This window comes from Hordeum vulgare, chromosome 7H (genome assembly GCF_904849725.1).
Source record: "Hordeum vulgare subsp. vulgare chromosome 7H, MorexV3_pseudomolecules_assembly, whole genome shotgun sequence".
Lineage (NCBI taxonomy): Eukaryota > Viridiplantae > Streptophyta > Magnoliopsida > Poales > Poaceae > Hordeum > Hordeum vulgare.
In genome coordinates, this window is record NC_058524.1 from 568,021,742 (window position 1) to 568,047,888 (window position 26,147).

The window sequence follows — 26,147 nt, forward strand, 5'->3', positions numbered from 1 at the left end:
CAAAAAGCCTAAGCGTGGGGATGCCCCGGGAAGGCATCCCTCTTTCGTCTTCAATCCATCAGTAACATTACTTGGAGCTATATTTTAATTCACCACATGATATGTGTTTTTCTTGGAGCGTCATGTATTATAGGAGTATTTTCTTTTTTTTGTGTCACAATCATCCTTGCTTCTCACCTTTTGAGAGAGACATGCACTCATCGTGAATTTGCTAGAATACTCATTGTGCTTCGCTTATATCTTTTGAGTTAGGCAATTTAGCTCATATGTGCTTCACTTATATCTTTTGAGCTAGATAACTTTGCTCTAAGTGCTTCACTTAGATCTTTTAGAACACGGCCATATCATACTTTGGAGAAATAAGAACTCTCGATCTTCACTTATATCTTAATGAGAGTGCTCTCTCTGAGTAACTTGGTAGTTGGTTTATGCTATGAAAGTAGTCCCAAAGGTGATAGGCACGCAAAGAGGATACAATAAAACTTCCATATTCATGTGCATTGATTGGAAAGAGAAGTTTGATTCCTCACAAATAGTTTTGAGACATGGATTTGGTAATATTAAGAGTTATGTTAATAGGGTGTTGTGAATCTAGAAATACTTGTGTTTGTTGGGGAACGTCGCATGGGAAACAAAAAATTTCCTACGCGCACGAAGTCCTATCATGGTGATGTCCATCTACGAGAGGGGATTTCTGATCTACGTACCCTTGTAGATCGCACAGCAGAAGCATTAAGAAACGCGGTTGATGTAGTGGAACGTCCTCACGTCCCTCGATCCGCCCCGCGAACCGTCCCGCGATCCGTCCGACGATCTAGTGCCGAACGGACGGCACCTCCGCGTTCAGCACACGTACAGCTCGACGATGATCTCGGCCTTCTTGCACCAGCAAGAGAGACGGAGAGGTATATGAGTTCTCCGGCAGCGTGACGGCGCTCCGGAGGTTGGTGGTGATTTAATCTCAGCAGGGCTCCGCCCAAGCTCCGCAGAAACGCGATCTAGAGGAAACACCATGGAGGTATGTGGTCGGGCTGCCGTGGCAAAAGTTATCTCAAATCAGCCCTAATACCTCAGTATATATAGGAGGGAGGGAGGGGAGGAGGCAGCCTCAAACCCTCAAGGTTTGGCCGAAATTTGAGGTGGAGGAGTCCTACTCCAATCCTACTTGGAGTAGGATTCCACCTTCCCACTTGGAAACTCTTTCCACCTTGTGTTTTTCCCTTCTCAAACCTTATGGGCCTTAGTGGGAACTTATTCCAACCCACTAGGGGCTGGTTTATCTCTTCCATAGCCCATGAGACCCCTTGGGGCGTGACACCCCTCTCGATGGTCCCCGTCACCCCTCCCGACACTCCCGGTACACTACCGATGAGCCCGAAACTTTTCCGGTAATGCCCGAAAACTTTCCGGTAACCAAATGAGGTCATCCTATATATCAATCTTTGTCTCCGGACCATTCCGGAAGAACTCGTGACGTCCATGATCCCATCCGGGACTCCGAACAACATTCGGTAACCAACCATATAACTCAAATACGCATAAAACAACATCGAACCTTAAGTGTGCAGACCCTACGGGCTCGAGAACTATGTAGACATGACCCGAGTGACTCATCGGTCAATATCCAATAGCGGGACCTGGATGCCCATATTGGATCCTACATATTCTACGAAGAACTTATTGTTTGAACCTCAGTGCCAAGGATTCATATAATCCCATATGTCATTCTCTGTGTCCTTCGGTGTCTTACTTGCCCGAGATTCGATCATCAGTATCCGCATACCTATTTCAATCTTGTTTACCGGCAAGTCTCTTTACTCGTTCCGTAATACAAGATCCCACAACTTACACTAAGTCACATTGCTTGCAAGGCTTGTGTGTGATGTTGTATTACCGAGTGGGCCCCGAGATACCTCTCCGTCACACGGAGTGACAAATCCCAGTCTCGATCCATACTAACTCAACGAACACCTTCGGAGATACCTGTAGAGCATCTTTATAGTCACCCAGTTACGTTGCGACGTTTGATACACACAAAGCATTCCTCCTGTGTCAGTGAGTTATATGATCTCATGGTCATAAGAACAAATACTTGACACGCACAAAACAGTAGCAACAAAATGACACGATCAACATGCTACGTCTATTAGTTTGGGTCTTGTCCATCACATGATTCTCCTAATGATGTGATCCCGTTATCAAGTGAAAACACTTGTCTATGGTCAGGAAACCTTGACCATCTTTGATCAACGAGCTAGTCAACTAGAGGCTTACTAGGGACAATGTTTTGTCTATGTATCCACACATGCACTGTGTTTCCGATCAATACAATTATAGCATGGATAATAAACGATTATCATGAACAAAGAAATATAATAATAACTAATTTATTATTACCTCTAGGGCATATTTCCAATAGTCTCCCACTTGCACTAGAGTCAATAATCTAGTTCACATCACCATGTGATTCCAACGAATCCAACCCCCATATAGTTATGGGGTCTGATCACGTCTTGCTCGTGAGAGAGGTTTTAGTCAACAGTTCTGAAACTTTCAGATCTGTGTGTTCTTTACAAATCTTTATGTCATCTTATAGATGCTGCTACTATGTGCTATTCGGAAATACTCCAAATATCTACTCTACTATACGAATCCGTTTCACTACTCATAGTTATTCGGATTAGTGTCAAAGCTTGCATCGATGTAACCCTTTACGACGAACTTTTTAACCACCTCCATAATCGAGAAAAATTCCTTAGTCCATCAGTTACTAAGGATAAATTTTGACCGCTGCTAGTGATTCAATCATGGATCACTCTCTGTACCTCTCAACAGACTTTGAGTTAAGGTACACATCAGGTGCGGTACCCAGCATGGCATACTTCAGATTCTACAGCCAAGGCATAGAAGACGACCTTCGTCTATTCTCTTTATTCTGCCGGGGTCGGGTTTTGAGTCTTACTCAAATTCACACCTTACAACGCAACCAAGAACTCCTTCTTTGTTGATCTATTTTGAACTCCTTCAAAAACTTGTCAAGGCATGCATCTTGTTGAAACTTCCATTAAGCGCTTTCGATCTATCTCCATAGATCTTTGATGCTCAACATTCAAGTAACGCAATCCAGGTATTCCTTTGAAAAACTCCTTTCAAACAACCTTGTATGCCTTACATAAATTCTACATTACTTCTGATCCACAATATGTCAACCACATATTCTTATCAGAAATTCTATAGTGCTCCCACTCACTTCTTTGGAAATACAAGTTTCTCATAAACCTTGTACAAACCCAAAATCTTTGATCATCTCATCAAAGTGTATATTCCAACTCCGATATGCTTGCACCAGTCCATTGAAGGATCGCTGGAGCTTGCATACTTGCTAGTATCTTTAGGATCGACAAAACCTCCTGGTTGTATCACATACAATGTTTGCTCAAGGAAACCGTCGAGGAAACAATGTTTTGACATCCTATGTGCAATATTTCATAAATAATGCACCAACTACTAACATAATTCTAACAGCCTTTCAGCATCGCTACGAGTGAGAAAGTCTCATCATAGTCAACTATTTGATCTTGTCGGAAACATCTTTGCGACAAGTCGAGCTTTTCTTAATAGTGACTCATCACCATCATCGTCTGTCTTCCTTTTAAAGATCCATCTTTACTCAATAGTCCTATGACCATCAAGTAGTTCTTCCAAAGTCTACACTTTGTTTTCATACATGGATCCTCTCTCGGATTTCATGGCCTCCAGCAATTTGTCGGAATCCGGGCCCACCATTGCTTTCTCCATAACTCGTAGGTTCATTGTTGCTCAACAACATGACCTCCAAGACAGGGTTACCGTACCACTCTGCAGTAGTACGCGACCTTGTCAACCTACGAGGTTTGTAGTAACTTGATCCGATGCTCGATGATCACCATCATCAGCTTTCACTTCAATTGGTGTAGGCGCCACAGGAACAACTTCATGCGCCCTGATACACACTGGTTGAAGTGATGGTTCAATAACCTCATCAAGTTCTACCACCCTCCCAATCAATTCTTTCGAGAGAAACCTTTAATCGAGAAAGGATCCGTTTCTAGAAACAAACACTTTACTTTTGAATCTGAGATAGGAGATGTACCCAACTGTTTTGGATATCCTATGAAGATGCATTTATCCGCTTTGGGTTCGAGCTTATCAGACTGAAACTTTTTCACATAAGTGTCGAAGCCCCAAACTTTCAAGAAACGACAGTTTAGATTTCTCTAAACCTCAATCTATACTGTGTCATCTCAACAGAAATACGCGGTGCCCTATTTAAAGTGAATGCGGTTGTCTCTAATGCATAACCCATAAACGATAGTGGTAATTCAATAAGAGACATCATAGCATGTACCATACCAAATAGTGCGTGGCTATGACGTTCAGACACATCATCACACTATGATGTTCCAGGTGGCATGAACTGCGAAACAATTTCCACATTGTCTTAACTGCGTACCAAAACTCGTAACTCAGATATTCATTTCTATGATCATATCGTAGACAGTTTATCCTCTTGTTACGACGAACTTCACTCCGAAACAGAATTGAACTTGTCAATATTTCAGACTTGTGATTCATTAAGTAAATACTCTTGTATCTACTCAAATCGTCATTGAAGTAAGAACATAATGATATCCACTGCGTGCCTCAGCACCCATTGGACTGCATACATCAAAATGTATCACTTCCAACAAGTTACTATCTTGTTTCATCTCAATGAAAACAAGGCCTTGCTCATGTGGTATGATTTGCATGTCACTAGTGATTCAAAATCAAGTGAGTATAAAGATCCATCAGCATGGAGCCTCTTCATGTAATTTATACCAACATGACTCAAGCGGCAGTGCCACAAGTAAGTAGTACTATCATCATTACCTCGTATCTTTTGGCACCAATATCATGAACATGTGTAACACTACGATCGAGATTCAATAAACCATTGAAGGTGATTATTCAAGCAAATAGAGTAACCATTATTCTCTTTAAATGAATAATCGTATTGCAATAAACACGATCCAATCATGTTCATGCTTAACGCAAGCACCAAATAACAATTATTTAGGTTTAACACCAATCCCGATGGTAGAGGGAGCGTGCGACGTTTGATCATATCAACCTTGGAAACACTTCCAACATGTATCGTCACCTCGCCTTTAGCTAGTCTCCGTTTCTGTCGTAGCTTTCATTTCGTGTTACTAATCACTTAGCAACCAAACCGGTATCCAATACCCTCACGCTACTAGGAGTACTAGTAAAGTACACATCAACATCATATATATCAAATATACTTCTTTCGACTTTTGCCAGCCTTCTTATCTACCAAGTATCTAGAGTTGCTCTGCCTCAGTGACCGTTCCCCTCATAACAGAAGCACTTAGTCCCGGGCTTGGGTTTATTCTGGGGTCTCTTCATTAGTGCAGCAACTGCGTTGCCGTTTCATGAAGTATCCCTTCTAGCCCTTGCCTTTATCGAAACTTAGTGGTTTTACTAACCATCAACTATTGATGTTCCTTCTGGATTTCTACTTTCGCAATGTCAAACATCGCGAATCGCTCAAGGATCATTGTATCTATCCTTGATATGTTATAGTTCATCACGAAGCTCTCACAGCGTGGTGGCAGTGACTTTGGAGAACCATCACTATCTCATCTGGAAGATTAACTCCCACTTGATTCAAGCGATTGCCGTACTCAGACAATCTGAGCACACGCTCAACGATTGAGTTTTTATCCTTTACTTTGTGGACAAAGAATCTTGTCGAAGGTCTCGTACCTCTTAACAAGGGCACAAGCATGAAATCACAATTTCATCTCTTTAGAACATCACTTATGTTCTGTGACGTTTCAAAACGTCTTCGGCGCCTTGCTTCTAAGCCATTAAGTATTTTGCACTGAACTATCGTGTAGTCATCAGAAACGTGTATGTCGGATGTTCACAGCATCCACAAACGACGCTCGAGGTGCAGCACACCGAGTGGTGCATTAAGGACATAAGCCTTCTGCGCAGCAACGAGGACAATCCTCTGCAAAGTTTGCTACTATCAACTTTCAACTAAATTTTCTCTAGGAACATATAAAAATAGTAGAGCTATAGCGCAAGCTACATCGTAATTCGCAAAGACCATTAGACTATGTTCATGACAATTAGTTCAATTAATCATATTACTTAAGAACTCCCACTCAAAAAGTACATCTCTCTAGTCATTTGAGTGGTACATGATCCAAATCCACTATCTCAAGTCCGATCATCACGTGAGTCGAGAATAGTTTCAGTGGTAAGCATCTCTATGCTAATCATATCAACTATACGATTCATGCTCGACCTTTCGGTCTCATGTGTTCCGAGGCCATGTCTGCACATGCTAGGCTCATCAAGCTTAACCCGAGTGTTCCGCGTGTGCAACTGTTTTGCACCCGTTGTATGTGAACGTTGAATCTATCACACCCGATCATCACGTGGTGTCTCGAAACGAAGAACTGTCGCAACGGTGCACAGTCGGGGAGAACACAATTTTGTCTTGAAATTTTAGTGAGAGATCACCTCATAATGCTACCGTCGTTCTAAGCAAGATAAGGTGCATAAAGGATTAACATCACATGCAATTCATAAGTGACATGATATGGCCATCATCATGTGCTTCTTGATCTCCATCACCAAAGCACCGGCACGATCTTCTTGTCACCGGCGTCACACCATGATCTCCACCATCATGATCTCCATCAACGTGTCGCCATCGGGGTTGTCGTGCTACTCATGCTATTACTACTAAAGCTACGTCCTAGCAATATAGTAAACGCATCAGCAAGCACAAACGTTAGTTTAAAGACAACCCTATGGCTCCTGTCGGTTGCCGTACCATCGACGTGCAAGTCAATATTAACTATTACAACATGATCATCTCATACATCCAATATATCACATCACATCGTTGGCCATATCACATCACAAACATACCCTGCAAAAACAAGTTAGACGTCCTCTAATTGTTGTTGCATGTTTTACGTGGTGACCATGGGTATCTAGTAGGATCGCATCTTACTTACGCAAACACCACAACGGAGATATATGAATTGCTATTTAACCTCATCCAAGGACGTCCTCGGTCAAATCCGATTCAACTAAAGTTGGAGAAACCGACAATCGCCGGTCATCTTTGAGCAACGGAGTTACTCGTAGCGATGAAACCAGTCTCTCGTAAGCGTACGAGTAATGTCGGTCCGAGCCGCTTCGATCCAACAATACCGCGGAATCAAGAAAAGACTAAGGAGGGCAGCAAAACGCACATCACCGCCCACAAAAACTTTTGTGTTCTACTAGAGAAGACATCTACGCATGAACCTAGCTCTTGATGCCACTGTTGAGGAACGTCGCATGTGAAACAAAAATTTTCCTACGCGCACGAAGTCCTATCATGGTGATGTCCATCTACGAGAGGGGATTTCTGATCTACGTACCCTTGTAGATCGCACAGCAGAAGCGTTAAGAAACGCGGTTGATGTAGTGGAACGTCCTCACGTCCCTCGATCCGCCCTGCGAACCGTCCCACGAACCATCCCGCGATCCGTCCCACGATCTAGTGCCGAACGGACGGCACCTCCGCGTTCAGCACACTTACAGCTCGACGATGATCTCGGTCTTCTTGATCCAGCAAGAGAGATGGAGAGGTATATGAGTTCTCCGGCAGCGTGACGGTGCTCCGGAGGTCGGTGGTGATTTAATCTCAGCAGGGCTCCGCCCGAGCTCCGCAGAAACGCGATCTAGAGGAAAAACCGTGGAGGTATGTGGTCGGGCTGCCGTGGCAAAAGTTGTCTCAAATCAGCCCTAATACCTCAGTATATATAGGAGGGAGGGAGGGGAGGAGGCAGCCTCAAACCCTCAAGGTTTGGCCGAAATTTGAGGTGGAGGAGTCCTACTCCAATCCTACTTGGAGTAGGATTCCACCTTCCCACTTGGAAACTCTTTCCACCTTGTGTTTTTCCCTTCTCAAACCTTATGGGCCTTAGTGGGAACTTATTCCAGCCCACTAGGGGCTGGTTTATCTCTTACGATAGCCCATGAGACCCCTTGGGGCGTGACACCCCTCTCGATGGTCCCCGTCACCCCTCCCGGCACTCCCGGTACACTACCGATGAGCCCGAAACTTTTCCAGTAATGCCCGAAAACTTTCCGGTAACCAAATGAGGTCATCCTATATATCAATCTTCGTCTCCGGACCATTCCGTAAACCCTCGTGACGTATGTGATCCCATCCGGGACTCCGAACAACATTCGGTAACCAACCATATAACTCAAATACGCATAAAACAACATCGAACCTTAAGTGTGCAGACCCTACGGGCTCGAGAACTATGTAGACATGACCCGAGTGACTCCTCGGTCAATATCCAATAGCGGGACCTGGATGCCCATATTGGATCCTACATATTCTACGAAGATCTTATCGTTTGAACCTCAGTGCCAAGGATTCATATAATCCCGTATGTCATTCCCTTTGTCCTTCGGTGTGTTACTTGCCCGAGATTCGATCATCAGTATCCGCATACCTATTTCAATCTCGTTTACCAGCAAGTCTCTTTACTCGTTCCGTAATACAAGATCCCGCAACTTACACTAAGTCACATTGCTTGCAAGGCTTGTGTGTGATGTTGTATTACCGAGAGGGCCCCAAGATACCTCTCCGTCACACGGAGTGACAAATCCCAGTCTCGATCCATACTAACTCAACGAACACCTTCGGAGATACCTGTAGAGCATCTTTATAGTCACCCAGTTACGTTGCGACGTTTGATACACATAAAGCATTCCTCTGGTGTCAGTGAGCTATATGATCTCATGGTCATAAGAACAAATACTTGACACGCAGAAAACAGTAGCAACAAAATGACACGATCAACATGCTACGTCTATTAGTTTGGGTCTAGTCCATCACATGATTCTCCTAATGATGTGATCCCGTTATCAAGTGACAACACTTGCCTATGGTCAGGAAACCTTGACCATCTTTGATCAACGAGCTAGTCAACTAGAGGCTTACTAGGGACTGTGTTTTGTCTATGTATCCCCACATGCACTGTGTTTCCAATCAATACAATTATAGCATGGATAATAAACGATTATCATGAACAAAGAAATATAATAATAACTAATTTATTATTGCCTCTAGGGCATATTTCCAACAGTGTTGAAGTTAGTGATTCCCGTAACATGCACGTATGGTGAACCGCTATGTTAGGAAGTTGGAGCATAATTGATTTATTGATTGTCATCCTTTGTGTTGCGGTCAGGATCGCGCAATGGTTAACACCTACCAACCCTTCCCCTAGGAGTATGTGTTTAGCACTTTGTTTTGATTACTAATAAAAACTTCCGCAATAAGTATGTGAGTTCTACATGACTAATGTGAGTCCATGGTATAGATGCACTTTCACCTTCCACCATTGCTAGCCTCTCTAGTGCCGCACAACTTTCGCCGGTGCACAAACCCACCATATACCTTCCTCAAAACAGCCACCATACCTACCTATTATGGCATTTTCATAGCCATTCTGAGATATATTGCCATGCAACTCCCACCGTTCCGTCTCATGACATGTGCCGTCACTTTCATATTGCCAAGCTAGATCGTTGCACATCCCGGTACACTGCCGGAGGCATTTCCTTTAGGGTCCTCATCGTTCTAAGCATTGAGCTGTGAGTAAATTAAAGTGTCATGATCATCATTATTAGAGCATTGTCCCATGTGAGGAAATAAAAAAATATGCCAAATTTGCCTACACAAAAAAAAGAGAGATAAGGAAAGAGGCCAAAGAGCCCAAACAAAAAAAAAGAAAAAGAGAGAAGGGACAATGCTACTATCTTTTTCCACACTTCGGCTTCATAATAGCACCATGTTCTTCATGATTGAGAGTCTCTTGTTTTGTCACCACCATATGCTAGTGGGAATCTTCATTATATAACTTGGCTTGTATATTCCAATGATGGGCTTCCTCAAAATTGCCCTAGGTCTTCGTGAGCAAGCAAGTTGGATGCACACCCACTAGTTCTCCTATTGAGCTTTCACATACTTATAGCTCTAAGTGCATCCATTGCATGGTAATCGCTACTCTTTCACATTGATATCTATTGATGGGTATCTCCATAGCCCTTTGATACACCGAGTCGATGTGACCATCTCCTCCTTTTTGTCTCACAACCTCCACCACACTCTATTCCACCAATAGTGCTATATCCATGGCTCATGCTCATGTATTGCGTGAGAGTTGAAAAAGGTTTGAGAAAGTAAGAGTGCGAAAAAAATTACTTGGCCAATACCGGGGTTGTGCATGATTTAAATTAGTTGTGTGGGGATGATGGAGCATAGCCATACTATATGATTTTGTAGGGATAATTTTCTTTGGCCTTGTTATTTTGAAAGTTCATGATTACCTTGCTAGTTTGCTTGAAGTATTATTGTTTTCATGTCAATAGAAAACTATTGTTTTAAATCTTCCGGATCTGAACATTCATGTCACATGAAAGAAGTTACAAAGGACAAATATGCTAGGTAGCATTCCACATCAAAAATTCAGTCTTTATCACTTCCCTACTTGAGGACGAGCAGGAGTTAAGCTTGGGGATGCTTGATACGTCTCCAACGTATCTATAATTTTTGATGGTTCCATGCTATTATCTTGTCAAACTTTGGATGTTTTGTATGCCTTTTATATCATTTTTGGGACTAACTTATTAACTCAGTGCCAAGTGACAGTTCCTGTTTTTTCCGTGTTTTTTACCCTTTTCAAAGGAGCATATTAAACGGAGTCCAAACGGAATAAAACCTCCGAAAAGAATTTTTCCGGAACAGAAGATACACAGGGAGCTTGAGAACCAAGGGAGAGGAAGCCAGGGGAGGCCACAAGACCCCTAACCGCGGCCTTGGGGGGCCCGTGCCTCGCAGGCTTGTGGGCCCCCTCTGGCTCCTCTGCCCTACTTCTTCCGCCTATAAATCCCCGAAAAATCCAAAACCACGGGAGAGATCCACGAAAATACTTTTCCGACGCCGCAAGCTTCTGTCTCCGCAAGATCCCATCTGGGGCACGTTCTGGTGCCCTGCCGGAGGGGGGGATTCCGATACAGAGGGCTTATTCATCAACACCATTGCCTCTCCGATGATGCATGACTAGTTCACCATAGACCTTCGGGTCCATAGCTAGTAGCTAGATGGCTTCTTCTCTCTCTTGGATCTTCAATGCAAAGTTATCCATGATCTTCATGGAGATCTATCCGATGTAATATTCTTTTGCGGTGTGTTTGTCGAGATCCGATGAATTGTGGATTTATGATCAGATTATCTATGAATCTTATTTGAGTTTCTTTTGATCTCTTATATGCATGATTTCATATGCTTGTAGTTCTCTTCGAGTTGTGGGTTTTGTTTGGCCAACTTCATCTATGATTCTTGCAATGGGAGAAGTGCTTGGTTTTGGGTTCATACCGTGTGGTGACTGTCGTGGGTATAAGTTTGGCAGTAGATGTGTAGGGTACGAAAGGATGGGCAAAGCCTTAGCTACGGCGAGGTTGTATGAGTTCAGGCCCCTCTACGGTGGAGGTAAAAGCCCTACGTCTCAGTGCTCTTGGGAGCTTAGTGTCGAGTGGAATATCAGATTACAGTAAATGCCAACCCCTGCACCAGTGGGGAAGGGCGGCTTATATAGAGTGCGCTGCCCTTCACAACGGCCCGGTGGACAGGGGTGGAATAGTGGCGAATAAATGCCTATGTTACAGGTAACATATGCCTTAAATGCTAATAATGGTGTATGAAAACGTATGCTCGTTGTTCTCCTGGGAGGTTACGATGTACAGAGTGGAATTCAGTCGGTACGTTAAATACGCTCCGAATGCTCGTCGCCGACTGGATGATGGGGGAGTCCTTAGTTCAGTCGGAACTGACTAAGGGCCTTGTCCTTTATGAAGGGTAGTCCTTGGGTAGGACCTATAGGGCAGGCCTATGACCCTACCCTGGGACTATAACCCCATCATTAGTCCCCGAATGGATCGGGGTTGGAACGATGAAGTGATGCCTGGAGTACGGATCCGACTGGTATGGATGTGACTTTGGCGTTGTTTGCCTCGATCCATTTTATCCTCTCAACCAGTGATCCGAGTGAATATACGAGTGAACCGAACCGTCAGGGACCGAGTGCTTCCGCGGAATCTTTCGATGTGACCGGTCAAACTGACAGCGGTGGATTTTCTGGGATCCTCAAATTTCGGTTGCCGCGCGCTCAGCGGGGATGACGACATCGCCATCGAGTAGTTTCTGCCGCCTCGATTACCGCGCCTTTATCTTCTCCACTAACAACGCAGCAGCCGGTCGGGGGATAAAATTTCGGGGCCACCTGTTAGTGACTCAGTCGGAAGCTTATTTAAGTCTCTCCAACGGGGGTTTCTTGTTGCGCTGCCCTTGTTACTCGCATTCACCTCGCTCCTCCTGTAGCTCCCTGCACGCTCCAAGCCTCCTCCTTCCTCTCCTCCTCGCCGGATCTGTTGCCTTCACCATGACGAAGGGACAGACCAGCAAACTCGAGTCGCAGAAGAAGAAGAAGAAGGGGGAGGCCCCTGCTCAGCGGCGACAGCGGGCACTGCCGGCGGGTTGGATCCAGGGGGATTTCCTCCCTTCCACGGTGACGGCGGACGACTTGCTGGAGCTAGTGGAGCACGGCTTGATCGCCAACAAGTCGTGGAGGCTGCCGGCGGAGGGCGAGACGGAGCCAGCGCCGCAGGAGGGGGAGCGCGTCCTGCTGCTCAGCCACGTGTTCAGGGGCTTCTCCTTGCCTCCCCACCCCTTCTTCAGAGGTATTATGAATCACTTCGGGACGCAGCTCCATCATTTTCCTCCGAACGCGATAGCCCATCTTGCCGCATTCGTCACCCTTTGCCAGTGCTTTATTGGATGCCCCCCCCATTGGGGGCTCTTTAAGTACATCTTCTCCGCTAGGTCCCAGACTGTCAAAAAGCTTAGCCAGTCGGATGATAAAACCCATCTCCTCCAGCTCTGCGGGGGCTTAGGCTTCCAGAAGAAAACGAAGAGTAGCTACCCCCCTCTCCAGTTGTCCGAGTCAGTTAGGAACTGGCAGTCGATCTGGTTCTATTGCCAGGACATCGCTTGTCCGAATGCCGCGACTAGGTTGCCACCCTTTAGCCTAGACCGTCCGGCCCCTCCCAGGCAGCTTGCGCTCTCAAAGGTGGAAAAGATCCAGATCCAACCTCTGGTCGACGCGCTGATAGCTGTCGTCTGCAAGGGAGTCACCGGCACAGATTTACTAGAGACTTTTCTGGGTCGGCGCATCCAGCCGCTGCAAGCCCGACACCACGCCATGTGGCACTACACGGGGCCTGAGGATTCCACTCGGACTCATCCAGAATGCGTGGCCGGGGAGGTTGTGACAGTGTGGGTCCGCGGCATCACACGCGCATGTGACAACCCCAGAGGAGCCCGGCGGGTGAAGCCCTTTCGCGCCGATAATCCTCCTCCGAATGAGGTGAGCACCTCTTGTCGAGTGCTTTCAATCTTCTTAGATTTATCGCTTTTCTTGTACCACCGCCTGACGTCTGACGTTGTCGACTCTGTTTTGTGCAGGAGTGGACCAACTGGTATTTTCCCGTCTCGAACGGGAATCCAGCTGAGGAAGAGGAGGGCAGCCAGGAGGGCAGCATGGATAGCGTCGAGTACGTCTCCGACAGTGGGGAGACGGAGGAGGAGACTGAAGAGGAGGAGGGGGAGGTTGGGGAGCAGAGCTCGCCACCTCCACCATCAGAGCCTCGAACTAAGCGCCGTCACGAACCTGCGGCTCCGCCGGCTCCTCCAGCGGCCCCGAGTGCGCCGCCAGCCTCTCCCGTGGCTCCGAGTGCTCGGAGCGTGAAGAGGGCTAGGGACGTTGCTGCCGAGCCCACGGATCAGACGTCCAAGGTGGCAAAACCTAGCGGGCCCAAGCCTTGGAAAGCTTTGCCTCGGATGAGGATCGCTATTCCAGTCGCCTCAGCGTAAGTGTCTTGTTCTCCCATCTTGCTTCAGTATCTAGTTGAACTCATGCTTATCCGTCGAGTGGATTTTACTCGACAGAGCTGCTACCTCCGCCACCTCTCTGCCGAGCCAAGATGATGATCCCCTGGACACGGATAACGCTGCCACATCCCAGCAAGGTACGCTGTCACGACTCCGAGAGTTTGTATTATTGTTTCGCGAGCGCTGTATTTAATCTTGCCCTTTTTCTGTAATTTCATGTTGTTCAGTCGCGCTTCCTTCGGAGGTGATTCACCTGGAGGACGACGACCAAAGGGGGTCAGGGCTAGATTTGGCGCCTGCCCTTGAGGTTGTCCCATCTTCTGCTGCACCCACCATGGACGTGCCGCCACCGAGACGATGCCACCGACTGAGACGGTGCCCCTCACGGCGGAACCGACTGGAGCGGAACTTGGGATGCCCAAGGAGTCTTCTGTCGTGCCGGGTCCGTCGACCGTCCAGTACGACGCCCGACACCTCCCGGAAGACCAAGTGGGGGCCGCCAAGGAGGCCATGGTGCAGGTGGAGCTGATGGTGGGTGACGCCAAGGGAGCGTATGACTCCATCACGTCTTTGTACAAGAGAAGCTTGGAACTCCGGGACGATATCCAAGTAAGTGCGCTAGTAAGTGTTTACTTTCCTCTTGTTACCCACTAGGGGTTGCAGTGATAGGTCCGGATACAGTAGGATGATTTTGAAGTGGGTTCACTCTGAGTGAACCCAGTGGGTGTAGCCCCCGAGACTTCTGTCGAGTGCTTGCACCGGCAGTTGTCTTTAGATGCATTTTCTATTACCTGAGCGGATCAGAGCTGATCTGCCCGAATGGTTCCAGTAGGGGCACTCCGAGTGCACCCACTAGGTGTAGTCCCCGAGAGTAGTGTTACTCAGGTCGGGTGATAGTAGTGTCATAGATTTGTCTGTTTGTCATGTAGCTCAATAGGGCCGGCCTGTTCGAGCTTCATGCCAGTGGGGTCACTCTTAGTGAACCCACTGGGTGTAGTCCCCGAGACCGCTGTCGATTGCGTGCATCGGCAGGGGTCTGAAGAACTTTGAGCTTTGTTTGTTTTCCTTGTTGAATGTGTCTGATCTTCCCTTTGCGCTGATTTGGCAGAAGACTTGCGAAATGGGATCCGCGTACAATGCTTTGAAGGCTGAAAAGATTCAGCTTGCTGCGGAATTGGAGGCGGCTGTGAATGACTTGGCTGGTGTGAAGGGGGCTCTTGCTGACCGAGAGAAGTCTTTGGAGGAGTCCCTGGAGACCAACAAGGCATTGGTGGCTGAAATTGAGAAGTTGGGGAGGCAAAGAACCGAACGGATGGGTCAGCTAAAGTTGATAAACGATCGGTGCATGGCGCAGGAGAAGTACGTCAGCGACTACGCAAGGAAGATGATTGCACTGCTTGGTGGTAAGCTTTTTGCCGAGTTCTTCTTGTCTTTGGAGTTTATTCTGCGCTTATTTTCTGCTTGTCTTTTCTTGGCAGACTTTTGTCTGGACGCCGAGGCTGAAGCAGCCGACGTTGAACGGTCGGTTGTTCCGAACGTTCCACTCGGCGACGAAGCCAACCGGGACATGCTCTGAGCGCATATTCGCCTTGGCAGAGTGGCACCTTTCATTGGCCGCCTAAGAGAAGTCATCGGCCGGATCGACAAGGAGCTGTGGCCCGAAGACGATTCCCGGCGAGAAATAGAAGGGCTGATGACTCGGCTGGAGGACATCCCGAGAAGAGTGCAGGCATGGAAGAAGTCTGCCGCTTGTTGTGGTGCGGACGTGGCGCTATCTCTTGTCCAAGTGCACTGCAAGGAAGCTCGCGAAGAAAAGCTGAAGGCGTTGCAGGTCGCCAACACCAAGAAGCTTCGATTCGAAGATTTCATGGAGACCTTCCTCGACACAGCCACTCGCATCACAGACGGGATCGACCTTGACACCTCTGTGGAGCCTGCCAGTCCTGGTGACGCTTGAAAAACTTTATGGTGCACGCACTTTTAACTCGGAATGTCGAGTGTTATCTGTATCAAACTTTGGCCACTTCTTTTGGTCATCACATTCGTGGTTCCGTATGGATAAGCTTGATCCACACCGAGCCGACCGGTCGTAGATCCAACTTTTGAATTCGAATCAAATATTTTGCTCTTCTTTCGCCAAGTTTTTTTTTGACACGATTTTGGCTCGTGGTTTTTGTTTGGCGTTTCTTGGTGAAGCCAATGGCAAACATGCGGAGCATGTAGTTGTCAGTTGTCTTCACATCCACATGAGCCTCAATGAGGGACTGCTAAGCCTCCAAGTGGATCTCGAGGATACACTCGAAGGAAGCTTTTTACTTAGGCGATTCTAGATCGCAGCTAAGTCCCCGAGTGCGGCTTTAGTGCGCACTTGTAGCGAGTTTGTACTTAGGCGATTCTGGGTCGCAGCTAGGTCCCCGAGTGCGGCTGTAAGCTCGCACTCGGAGCGAGTTGTTACTCATGTAGTTTTCAATTGTCTTCACATCCACATGAGCCTCAATGAGGGTCTGCTAAGCCTCCGAGTGGATCTCGAGGATACACTCGAAGGAAGCTTTTTACTTAGGCGATTCTGGATCGCAGCTAAGTCCCTGAGTGCGGCTTTTAGCGCGCACTCGTAGCGAGTTTGTACTTAGGCGATTCTGGGTTGCAGCTAAGTCTCCGAGTGCGGCTTTTAGTGCGCACTCGGAACGAGTTTTTACTTAGGCGACTCTGGGTCGCAGCTAAGTCCCCGAGTGCGACTTTTAGTGCACACTCGGAGAGAGAGTTTTTACTTAGGCGATTCTGGGTCGCAGCTAAGTCCCCGAGTGCGGCTGTAAGCCACACTCGGATCGAGTTGTTACTCATGTAGTTGTCAGTTGTCTTCACATCCACATGAGCCTCAATGAGGGTCTTGCTAAGACTTCGAGTAGATCTCGAGGATACACTCGAAGGAAGCTTTGTACTTAGGCGATTCTGGATCGCAGCTAAGTCCCCGAGTGCGGCTTTTAGTGCGCACTCGGAGCGAGTTTGTACTTAGGCGACTCTGGGTCGCAGCTAAGTCCCCAAGTGCGACTTTTAGTGCACACTCGGAGAGAGTTTGTACTTAGGCGACTCTGGGTCGCACCTAAGTCCCCGAGTGCGACTTTTAGTGCATACTCGGAGAGAGTTTGTACTTAGGCGACTCTGGGTCGCAGCTAAGTCTCCGAGTGCGACTTTTAGTGCACACTCGAAGAGAGTTTGTACTTAGGCGACTCTGGGTCGCAGCTAAGTCCCTGAGTGCGGCTTTTAGTGCACACTCAGAGAGAGTTTGTACTTAGGCGACTCTGGGTCGCAGCTAAGTCCCCAAGTGTGACTTTTAGTGCATACTCGGAGAGAGTTTGTACTTAGGCAACTCTGGGTCGCAGCTAAGTCTCCGAGTGCAACTTTTAGTGCACACTCGGAGAGAGTTTGTACTTAGGCGACTCTGGGTCGCAGCTAAGTCCCCGAGTGCGGCTTTTAGCGAGCACTCGGAGCGAGAGTTTTTTTTTACTTAGGCGACTCTGGGTCGCGGCTAAGTCCCCGAGTGCGACTTTTAGTGCACACTCGGAGAGAGTTTTTTACTTAGGCGACTCTGGGTCGCAGCTAAGTCCCCGAGTGCGACTTTTAGTGCACACTCGGAGAGAGTTTGTACTTAGGCGATTCTGGGTCGCAGCTAAGTTCCCGAGTGCGACTTTTAGTACACACTCGGAGCGAGTTTGTACTTAGGCGATTCTGGATCGCAGCTAAGTCCCCGAGTGCGACTTTTAGTGCACATTCGTGGAGGGTTCGTACTTAGGTGACTCTGGGTCGCAGCTAAGTCCCCGAGTGCGACTTTTAGTGCGCACTCGGAGAGAGTTTGTACTTAGGCGACTCTGGGTCGCAGCTAAGTCCCCGAGTGCGACTTTTAGTGCGCACTCGGAAAAAGTTTGTACTTAGGCGACTCTGGGTCGCAGCTAAGTCTCCGAGTGTGACTTTTAGTGCGCACTCGGAGCGAGTTTTTTAGACTGGAGTCTACAAACGCGGAAGAATGTTGAACCTGCAAGAAATCAATCTGCTTTGTATTACTTCAATGATACTTGTTCTTTACATTGCCCCCGTCGGCGGTCACGTGTAGAAGCGCTTCAGGAGATCTCCGTTCCATGCTCGCGGCTCATCCGTTTCCCTGTCGAGGTTGTAGAGTTGATATGCTCCGTTGTTCAGCACCTTAGAGATGATGAAGGGTCCTTCCCAGGCGGGAGCCAACTTGTGAGGCCTCTGCTGGTCCACTCGGAGCACCAGGTCGCCTGCTCGGAATGTGCGACTCCTGACATGTCGCGCATGAAATCGCCGCAGATCTTGTTGATAAATTGTTGAGCGAGTCAGTGCCATCTCGCGCTCTTCTTCCAGAAGATCCACTCCGTCTTGCCTGGCTTGCTCTGTTTCGGCTTCGGAGAAGAGTTCGATTCGTGGAGAGTTGTGAAGCAAGTCACTCGGAAGGACTGACTCTGCTCCATAAACGTGGAAGAACGGGGATCGCCCTGTAGATCTATTTGGAGTTGTGCGGAGGCCCCACAACACCGAAGGCAGCTCGGTGACCCATGCGCCAGCGACATGTCCAACTTCTCGCAGGAGTCGAGGCTTCAACCCTTGAAGAATAAGTCCATTCGCCCGCTCTGCTTGCCCGTTTGTTTGGGGGTGCACCACAGATGCAAAATTCACTCGGATACCTTGGCCTGTGCAAAAACCTTTGAATCTGTCCGAGTCAAAGTTTGTGCCATTATCGGTGATTATGCTGTGCGGAACCCCGAATCTGGCGATGATGTCTCTAACAAACTTGATGGCCGTAAGGGCGTCAAGCTTCTTGATGGGCTTGGCTTCAATCCACTTAGTGAACTTGTCGACTACCACCAACAGATGAGTGAATCCCCCTTGGCCTGTTCTGAATGGTCTGACTGTATCTAATCCCCACACTGCGAACGGCCAAACAAGAGGGATTGTCTTCAGCGCAGATGTTGGCTTGTGGGACTTATTCGAATAGAACTGACAGCCTTCGCATCGGTCGACCATATCTTTTGCCATTTCATTCGCCTGCAACCAGAAGAAACCAGCTCTGAATGCTTTGGCGACGATTGCTCTTGAGGAGGCATGATGGCCGCAGGTTCCTGAGTGAATTTCTTCCAAGATTAATTGTCCCTCCTTCGGGGAGATGCACCGCTGAAGGACGCCTGAAACACTTTCCTTGTACAACTGGTCGTCGATGACGGTGAAGGACTTCGATCTGCGGACGATCTACCTAGCTTGGACTTCGTCTTCTGGTAACTCTTGCCTCAGGATGTACGCAATGAACAGCACAGTCCATTCGGGGATGAGAGCAAGAATCTCCATGATCAAATCAACCACGGCAGGGACCTAGACTTCAGTCGGATCTGTTGAGCTTTTCGGTTGTACTGGTTCCTCTGTGAAAGGATCTTCTTTTACTGAGGGAAGGTGTAGGTGCTCGAGGCGGACATCACTCGGGACCGGTCTCCGAGTGGATCCAAGTTTTGCCAACTCATCAGCTGCTTGGTTTTTCAGTCGCGGAACGTGGTGAAGTTCCAGACCTTCAAACTTCTTCTCGAGCTTCCTTACTGCGTTGCAGTATCCAGTCATGGTGGGGTTCCTTACATCCCACTCCTTCATCACTTGATTAACCACCAGATCTGAATCGCCATAGACCATCAGGCGACGGACGCCGAGTGTGATGGCCATGCGCAATCCATAAAGGAGAGCTTCATACTCTGCCTCATTGTTGGAAGAATCGAAATGTATCTGCAACACATACTTAAGTTTATCACCTTTTGGCGATATGATCACTACGCCAGCGCCGGAGCCATTCAACATCTTTGACCCATCGAAGAACATGGTCTAATGAGCCGAGTAGATGTGAGTCGGTTGCTGTTGTTCTACCCATTCTGCTATGAAGTCAGCCAGAGCTTGAGACTTTATAGCCTTCTCTGCTTCGAACTTGATGTCGCAGTATAACATCTCCATTGCCCACTTCGCCACTCGGCCTGATGCGTCTCGATTGTGGAGGATTTCCGACAACGGAGCATCAGAAATGACGGACACCGAGTGGTCTTGGAAATAATGAGCCACCTTCTTCGCAGTCATGTAAATCCCGTAAATAAGCTTTTGATAATGGGGATACCTCTGCTTGGAAGGAGTCAGGACTTCGGAGACATAATATACTAGCCGCTGAACCTTGTACGCTTTGCCTTCTTCTTCGCGTTCGACTGTGAGAATAGTGCTGACGACTTGATTTGTAGCCACGACGTACAGAAGAAGGGGTTCTTTACTGAGCGGGGCAGTAAGAACCGGCTGGGTGGAAATCATGGCTTTGACGTCATCGAATGCAATTTCGGCTTCGTCTGTCCACTCGAAAGTATCTGACTTCTTCATGAGTCGGTACAGAGGTAGCGCCTTCTCGCCGAGTCGAGCGATAAACCTGCTCAAAGCCGCTAGGCAACCTGTGAGCCTTTGAACATCATGTATTCTGACCGGCTGCTCCATTCGGACGATGGTCCCGATCTTTTCGGGGTTAACATCGATCCCCCGTTCGGAAACGAAGAAACCGAGTAACTTTCCGCTGGGAACACCGAATGAACACTTGGCAGGGTTGAGCTTGATATCGTACCTATGAAGGTTGGCGAATGTTTTTGCCAAGTCAGTCAGCAGGTCGGAACCTTTGCGTGACTTGACCACGATATCGTCCATATATGCCTCCACATTCCGACCGATCTGGTCAAGGAGGCATTTTTGGATCATGCGCATAAAAGTTGCTCCTGCATTCTTCAAATCGAATGGCATAGTGATGTAGCAGAAACACCCGAATGGGGTGATGAAGGCTGTTTAATTCATCCGGACCATACAGACGGATCTGATGATAGCTCGAGTAGGCATCAAGGAATGATAAACGCTTGCAACTCGCAGTCGAATCAACAATTTGATCAATGTGGGGAGCGGGAAATGATCTTTAGGGCAGACCTTATTGAGATGCTTGAAGTCGATGCACATACGGAGGGACTTGTCCTTCTTGGGCACCATGACAACATTGGCGAGCCACTCGGAGTGGTGTACCTCGCGAATGAAGTTGGCTGCCAAAAGTTTAGCCACCTCCTCTCCGATTGCCTTCCTTTTGTGTGCGGCGGACCGACGCAGGCGTTCTCGGACAAGCCGAGCAGCAGGATCCACATGCAGTCGGTGCTCAGCCAACTCCTTGGGTACACCTGGCATGTCAGCGGGCTTCCATGCAAAAATGTCCCAGTTCTCACGGAGGAATTGGATGAGCTCGGCTTCCTATTTTGGATCAAGGGTGGTGGAGATGTTCGTCGGGGCAGCGGTGTCGTCCGTCGGGTGGATGCTGACTTTCTTCGTGTCTCCCGCCGACTGGAATGCGGACTCCGAAGCTGGCTTCTTTGAACGCATCAAGTCAGCAGGGTCGGCTGTCTTCTTGTACTCATCCAGCTCGAGGATAGCCATCTGCTGATCGACAATCCTCGACCCCTGCTGCAGACACTCCTCGGCCCGCTGCCGATTGCCTGTGACCGTGATCACGCCTTTGGGACCTGGCATCTTCAGCTTCAAATACACGTAACATGGACGGGCCATGAAACGCGCATACGCCGGATGGCCCAGAATCGCATGGTATGCACTCTGGAAGTCCACCACCTCGAATGTCAGCTTTTCCTTGCGGAAGTTCTTGTCGGAGCCGAAAACGACGTCCAACACGATCTGGCCGAGTGACTTGGCCTTTCGTCCTGGGACGACTCCGTGGAACTGCATGCTGCTCTCGCTAAGTTTGGACATCGGAATGCCCGTCCCCTTGAGAGTGTCGGCGTACATGATGCTCAAGCTGATGCCGCCGTCCATGAGGACTTTGCGCAGTCGGACTCCTTCCACCACCGGGTCGACGACCAGAGCTTGCCTCCCTGGGGTGGGCACGTGTGCTGGATGATCTGACTGATCAAAGGTGATCGCAGTCTGAGACCATTTGAGGAACGTGGGGTTGGTTGGGGTTGCCATGTTCACCTCCCTGTTCACCAGCTTCAGTCGACTCTTGCTTTCCACGTCAGCAAAAATCATCAATGTTGCATGGACTTGGGGGAACGGATCTTCCTTGTCCTCATCATCCTGCCCGTTGTCCTTTTCACTCGGTTGCCCTTCGCCGAACCCTTGGATCAGGAGGCGACATTGCCGAGTGGTGTGCTTCGGGAATATGGCGTTGCCTTCTTCGTCCATCTTCGTGTGGATTGGACATGGCTGATCCAGGATGGAGTTCCCGAACTGCTTCTTCTTGGGGGTGTACTGAGCTTTCCCCTTGCCCTTGAACTTGGCATTTGTAACGGCGGCTGCCTCTGCCTGCGGAGTGGACAGAGCTTTCTGCTTCTGCTTCCGATTGTTGTTCCCATCTCCATCGGTGACTGCCTTATGCTTGCCGCTACGTATGCGGTCCTCCTCTTCGCCATTTGCATAGCGTGCGGCTATCTCCATCATCTTTCTCATGGAGATGTCGCCTGTCCGACCGAACTTCAGGTACAGATCTCTGTACCGCACGCCTGCCTTGAAGGCGCAGACTGCTTGGTGCTCGGTGACGTTCTCCACCGTGTGGTAGAGAGTCGTCCAGCGCTGGATGAAATCGCGCAGGGGCTCATTCTACTTCTGGACACAGTGTTGGAGCTCCACGAGACCAGCAGGGCGTTTGCACGTGCCCTCGAAGGTCCTGATGAAGACTCGGGACAGATCTGCCCAGCTGTAGATGCTTGATGGAGCCAACTGGTTCAGCCACGCTCGTGCCGAGCCGTCGAGCATCAGGGGGAGATGCTTCATGGCGACCTGGTCATCCCCACCACCGATCTGGACCGCCACTCGGTAGTCGTCTAGCCACGTTTCTGGCTTGGACTCTCCTGTGAACTTGTTGATTCCCGTCGCCAATCGGAAGTTGGGAGGGATGTCAGCTGAACGGATGGCCCGACTGAAGCACTCGGGACCAGAGACGATGGTCCTGCTTCCACTCGGACGGTCTCTATCGTGACCATCACGGTGGGCTCGACTCCTGTCGACCTTCCTCTGGGCGATGTACCCTCTTGCGTCGGGCCTTGGATCATACGCGTCACCGACGGAACGCCGATCATCATGATGCCGGGACCCGTAAGGCCCACCCCACGGAGGGGTGCGTGAATGGCGACGATCTTCGGGATTCATGGAACGACTGCCCCCCTCTGCGTCGCTGATGAGAGTCGGGGCTGAAAACCGACCGATGCGTGTTCGCGTGAACAGAACTGTTGTGGATCCTGTTGTGTGACTGGGAGACCGCCGAATTCTGTTCCTGCATCGTATGCAACAGGGCGCGGATCTGCTCGATCCCCCTACCAGCCTCTGAATCAATCGGTTGGAGGGAATCGGCTATCTTGGCAGCGACAGCCAGGTTTAGGACGGGTGTGCAGAACACCTCGACGTTGCTCTGACGAGTGCGTCGACTGGCAGAACGGTGGTGTTGACGACGAGCGCCGGATGATTCGCCGACCTCATGCTCGTTCCGATTAGTTCGGCCGGGACTTTCATGGGAATCGGCCATGAGAACTTCGGCTGCAGGTCCGCGACCCAAGTACTCGGAAGGTAACTCAATCGGAACTGAGTCCAAGCATTGGGACGGTGGCGCGACCACAACCGACTCGAGGACCGCCACTTGAGAGGACGCGTTCTGTCGCGCCTGGGCGTGTCGCACCCAACGCTGGAGCCGCGGACGGCGGGACCGCTTGTTGCGGCGCGTGACGGGGGCGAAGATCGACACCGGGGCTGATTGCTGGAGAAGAAGGATGCCGCGGGCACCGGCACGGAAGTGCATAGCCCCGCGACTGGGGAGCGCCTCGACGTCGAGAGGCGCATCCCGAAGCCATGCCGAATCGTTGACGATGAAGGAGAGCGCGCCGAAGAGGATCTCATGACCCATGCACAAATCTCCGCCGAACGACATGATGAAAAGATGAAGTTGCAAACTCGCCGGAAGTCGCTTAAACGCCTGCCCCACGGTGGGCGCCAACTGTCGTGGGTATGAGTCTGATAGTAGATGTGTAGGGTACGAAAGGATGGGCAGAGCCTTAGTTACGGTGAGGTTGTATGAGTTCAGGCCCCTCTACGATGGAGGTAAAAGCCCTACGTCTCAGTGCTCTTGGGAGCTTAGTGTCGAGTGGAATATCAGATTACAGTAAATGCCAACCCCTGCACCAGTGGGGAAGGGCGGCTTATATAGAGTGCGCTGCCCTTCACAACGGCCCGGTGGACAGGGGTGGAATAGTGGCGAATAAATTCCTACGTTACAGGTAACGTATGCCTTAAATGCTAATAATGGTGTATGAAAACGTATGACCGTTGTCCTCCTGGGAGGTTACGATGTACAGAGTGGAATTCAGTCGGTACGTTAAATACGCTCCGAATGCTCGTCACCGACTGGATGATGGGGGAGTCCTTAGTTCAGTCGGAACTGACTAAGGGCCTTGTCCTTTATGAAGGGTAGTCCTTGGGTAGGACCTATAGGGCAGGCCTATGACCCTACCCTGGGACTATAACCCCATCAGTGACCTCACCCAGTGATAGAAGGGGTAGCGAGGCACGCATCGTGTTGTTGCCATCAAGGGTAAAAAGATGGGGTTTATATCTATCGCATGAATTTATCCCTCTACATCATGTCATCTTGCTTAAGGCGTTACTCTGTTTGTCATGAACTCAATACACTAGATGCATGCTGGATAGCGGTCGATGTGTGGAGTAATAGTAGTAGATGTAGAAAGTATCGGTCTACTTGTCTCGGACGTGATGCCTATATGTATGATAATTGCCTTAGATATCGTCATGACTTTGCGCGGTTCTATCATTTGCTCAAGAATAATTCGTTCACCCACCGCAATATTTGCTATCTTGAGAGAAGCCTCTAGTGAACACTATGGCCCCCGGGTCTACTTCACATCATATTTTCAGCCTTACACTTTTACTTTGTTGCACCTTTCCGCCTTCAGATCTCACCTTGGAATCAATCATGAAGGGATTGCCAACCCCTTTGTAGCGTTGGGTGCAAGTTTGCTGTTTTTGCGCAGGTACATTGGTGCTTCATCTTGATACTCCTACTGGATTGATACCTTGGTTCTCAAACTGAGGGAAATACTTACTGCTACTGTGCTGCATCACCCTTTCCTCTTCAAAGGAAAAAAAACCAACGCAAGCTCAAGAGGTAGCATGGGCCCACCCAGTGGGCCCCAGGAACCCATTCGTCACTCCCGGTACACTGCCGGCAATGCCCGAAAACTTTCCAGAATCCAAACACCAACTTCCTAAATATAAATCTTCGTTTCCGGACCATTCTGGAAACTCTCGTGATGTCAGTGGTCTCATCCGGGACTCTGAACAACCTTCGGTCACCAACACATATAACTCAACTATGCTAAAACGTCACCGAACCTTAAGTGTGCAGACCCTGCGGGTTCGAGAACTATGTAGACATGACCCGAGACACTTCTCGGTCAACATCCAATAGTGAGACCTGGATGCCCATATTGGATCCTACATATTCTACGAAGATCTTATCGGTTGAACCTCTGTGCCAAGGATTCATATAATCCCGTATGACATTCCCTTTGTCCTTCGGTATGTTACTTGCCCGAGATTTGATCGTTGGTATCCCTATACCTATTTCAATCTCATTACCGGCAAGTCTCTTTACTCGTTCTGTAATACAAGATATCGTGACTCATACTTGAGTCACATTGCTTGCAAGGCTTGTGTGCGATGTTGTATTACCGACTGGGCCCCGAGATACCTCTCCATCACACGGAGTGACAAATCCCAGTCTTGATCCATGCTAACTCAACGAACACCTTTGGAGATACCTGTAGAGCACCTTTATAGTCACCCAGTAACGTTGTGACGTTGATACACACAAGGCATTCCTCCGGTGTCAGTGAGTTACATGATCTCATGGTCATAGGAATGAATACTTGACACGCAGAAAACAATAGAAACAAAATAACACGATCACATGCTACGTTTATAATTTGGGTCGTGT